A 4,092-nucleotide genomic window follows, 5' to 3' on the forward strand; every position below is an offset into this window, starting at 1 on the left:
CATCGATTGTGGCCTCGGTAGAGGCACCATCAAGATATATGACAGCAGTTAGCAGTTCATCAGTGACAGCTGAGGAAACAGTAGTTGTGTGGTGGAAACTCTTGAGCTCTTTGTAACCTGAAACCTTTTGGCGGGAACAGCTTCTCCTGGCCATGGGATACAAACACCCATGAGATCACTGTGTCTTTGTATGCTTTCTCAGCTGGCCAGTGGCCAGCAGCCATGCATGCATGCAGCAACGCTCATTCAGGCGCGCCCAATGCATGTGGTAGAGTTGAGACTACTGTGTAGCACCTGTCCTGGGCCTCGATGTTGGCCACTTTCCAAGCCACGCAAAGCTAAGCGCAGCTGCCATGCATGGCTCCAAAAAAGCATGCATTTGTTGTTGTTGGTGGTGGTGCAATGGTGCATGCAGTGCAGGTGCATATAGTAGATAGTACGTACTCGCCATTGAAAAAAAGCTAGTACTACATGGCTGTGGTGGCTTTGCTACATGGCTCCCTGATGATGATTTGACTGCATCAGGCCAACTCCACCGCGCGACCCTATCCTGCCCGCCCTCGTTTGTTTGGGGTAAAACGGACGAATAGCGCGGCCCAGCGCGCGGCCTCAAACGAACAAATGTCCGGATTCCGTCCGTTTTCGACCCATCCCCAGCCCAAACTTGCGCTCGGTTTGGGGTGAAACGGACGGCGCGGACGGCCTGGACGCACGCCCTTGTCCCCCCCTGTGGCCCGCCTGTCGGGGACACTAGCAGTACTTTCGCTCCCAACGCTTCCACCCTCTCTCTCCCGCCCCGCCCCGCCGCCGGCGCCGCCGCTATTCTCTGGCCGCCTCCTCACCGCGCAGCCCCCGACCGTCCCTACGAAACCACGTCTCGACATGGCCGCCACCACGCCTGCGCTTTGGCCGTAGTTTTGGCCGTCGCCGGCTTTGCCGGTCGCAGAGGGGACACGACCGCCGGCGACGTACCACGGCGGCCTCGGCAGCTTCCGACGAGAGCTCCAGAGCGGCTAGTAGCCGGCCGGCAACCACCCCTGCTGCGTCGAGGTGATCATCGCGGCCTCTTCGCCATCACGACCGCAAGGTGTTCGGCATTTTGCCCACAAAGGTATGGACAGTGGAGACGAGTTTTTCTTCCATCACTTCCTTTGTTCATCGGACGATTCGTCGTCGGATGATGAAGATCTTGTGGTGGCTGCACTGGTCGTTCACGACCACATTCTACGGCAGCTTCCTCGGTACAGGGGGTCAGTCCCTGGTCGTGCTCCCAACCTGAACCGCAACAGGGAGAGAGGCCACGCCCTGCTCTATGCCGATTACTTTGCCAACACCCTGCTCTTCAAGCCGGATAAATTCCGTCGCCATTTTCGAATGGCAAGGCATGTGTTCAATCGTCTCTGAGAGGGAGTGGTTGCTCATGACCCATATTTCGAGTGCAAGACGGATGCCCTTGGCAAGCTTGGATTCTCCTCTTACCAGAAATGCACCGCGGCCATCCGCATGCTTGCATATGGAATTCCAGGCGATCTGGTGGATGAGTATGTGCGTATGAGTGAGAAAACATGTCTGATGTCAATTTACAAGTTTTGCCAGGCTGTGATCGAGGTGTTTGGCCCAGAGTACTTGAGGCAGCCAACTGCCGCTGATACAGAGAGATTGTCGGCGACCAACGCAGCTAGAGGCTTTCCAGGCATGCTTGGCAGCATAGATTGTGTGCACTGGGAGTGGAAGAACTGTCCATTTGCTTGGCAGGGCCAGTACAAGGGGCATGTCAACGGGTGCACTATCATATTAGAAGCGATGGCATCGCAGGATCTTTGGATATGTCATTCTTTCTTCGGCATGGCAGGTTCTCACAATGATATCAACGTGCTGCGGCGTTCTCCAGTCTTCGCGAGGCTTGCAGAAGGCCACTCCCCACCTGTCAACTTTGAGATCAACGTCCACCAGTACAACAAGGGATACTATCTACCAGATGGTATATATCCTCGGTGGTCAACTTTTGTGAAGACAATCTCGAAACCCCAAGGTGAGAAGAGAAAGAAATTTGCCCAAATGCAAGAGAGTGTTAGAAAGGACGTGGAACGTGCTTTTGGTGTGCTTCAATTCCGGTGGGGTATCGTTCGAAACCCTGCACTGTCATGTGATGAAAAGAAGCTTTGGGAGGTGATGACTGCTTGTGTGATCATGCACAACATGATCGTTGAGGACGAGCGTGATGAGAGTATCTTCGACCAAGGATTTGATTGTCAAGGTGAAAATATTGAGCCCCTGCACCAAGACCCGGCCACATTTGAACAGTTTGCCCAATTCTACCGTGAGATGCGTGATTGTCACACTCATTTGAATCTTCAAAATGACTTGGTTGAGCACGTGTGGGATCACATTGGCAACCAATAGATGTATTGGTCCATTTTATGTCCAGTCAAGACAATTTTGATTTGGTTGTAAAACTATTTTATTAAAGACAATTTTAATTGGGTTGTAAAACTATTTTAATTTTCAGACAAATATTTGGGTTGGAGAACTAGTTTTGATGAAAATATGGGCATTTTTGGCCCAGACGGACAGGATGGGGCAAAGGTATGCGGCCGCGCGCTGGGCGCACGGCCACCGCATCCCAGGACAGGTCCGGACACGACCCCATTGCCCTACCTAAACGGACAGAAACCGAACAAAACGGACGTCCGATTAGGGTCGCGCGGTGAAGTTGGCCTCATGGCTCCCCGGCCGGGACAATCTCATGCAAAGCACCAAGCAGTGGATGACACCAAAAGAAACAAGCCACAGTGGCACGGTACCTAGCTAGCTAGCCACATGGGAGTGCCACTAGATGTACTACTGTAGATAGGTATAGGTAGATTGGGTGGCGCCATTGCCCTACGGCGGAGAGGACAAACCCGCTACTGCACCCTTCCATTCCATGGCGACTGATTTTTTCTCTTGATCTTTTCGAAAAGGATCTCTTCGTTGATGAGTCGGTCCATGCACAGTGCAGGGCATTGTCGCCTCACCTTGCTGCCGCCACGTCCACGCACGCAGCACGTACGCACGAATCACGACGGCAGGCTCGCTCCGTGACTGTATAAAAATCCATATATACGCCTGTACGCTCCGGCAGAGATGGCATTCATACGGCAGTGTACCGCTCCCGAAATGACCACTCGATGAGAGGCATTATTCAGACGGGTAGGTACTACCCTCCCATCTCCACCGTGCGACCCCAAACGGACGTCTAGTTTAGCCGGATTTTGTCCCTTTGGGATGGGTTCGCCCATGTCCGCATTTGTCCGATGGGTCGTGGGTGCGTCTAACACGCGGCCGCACCCCAAAACCTGTCCGGGGTGGACGTGAATAAAAAAAATTAAAAACTTAAATGAAATGACTAAAAAGGTAAATAAACGCAGTTAAAAAACATAAAACATATATAGGGGTTAGGGCCACAAAACGGCCGAGTTTCTCAGTCCACTTAAACGGCCCAGTTTCATAATTAACATAAAACCAAAATAAAAAAACGCCTCCCGCCCGCTCCTGCTGTGCCCGTCGATGCCGTGGCCGTGGCCGTCGCCGTCTTCACTGGCCGCCGGTGTCATCGTCGTCGCTGACGAGGTCGACGTAGTCCGGCGGCGTCCACAGGTGGGCCGGCGGTCCGTGGTGCACGGGGGCGGCGGGCTCGAAGGTGGCTGGTGCCTGCACCACCTCCTCCCGAGGCGAGGCCTCCCGCTCCAGCGACCGCGGCGGCGTGGGGCACCAGTTCACGGCCCCCAGGGCGGCCGCCATCTGCTCAGCGGAGCACGACCAGCTCCACCCCTGGCCCACCAGGTCAGGGTGGAACGCGGCCACCGGCGGCTCCTCCACCACCTCCTCCTTCGGCGCCATCTCCAGCTCGGGGATGACGACGTCGCCGGCCGCGGAGAGGGCCATCGTCTCCTCGAGGTCCGCCCATTGGCGCTCATCGTGCGTGTGCTTGGAGTCCTCCAGCACACGCGCCATGAGCCGGGCCTCCTCCTTCGCCGTCATGCGAGGAGGTGGGGGTGGCGATGGAGATGGCGACGATGACGGTGTGGGCGTCAGGCCGCGCACCCGCGC

At 55.3% G+C, this 4,092-nt stretch overlaps 1 pseudogene; it reads left to right on the top strand.

Annotated features, from left to right (window-relative positions):
- Positions 1-1,113: 1,113 nt before the first annotated feature.
- On the top strand, positions 1,114-2,403 carry LOC109756649 (uncharacterized; annotated as a pseudogene).
- Positions 2,404-4,092: the final 1,689 nt, after the last annotated feature.

Source organism: Aegilops tauschii, chromosome 3 (genome assembly GCF_002575655.3).
Source record: "Aegilops tauschii subsp. strangulata cultivar AL8/78 chromosome 3, Aet v6.0, whole genome shotgun sequence".
NCBI lineage: Eukaryota > Viridiplantae > Streptophyta > Magnoliopsida > Poales > Poaceae > Aegilops > Aegilops tauschii.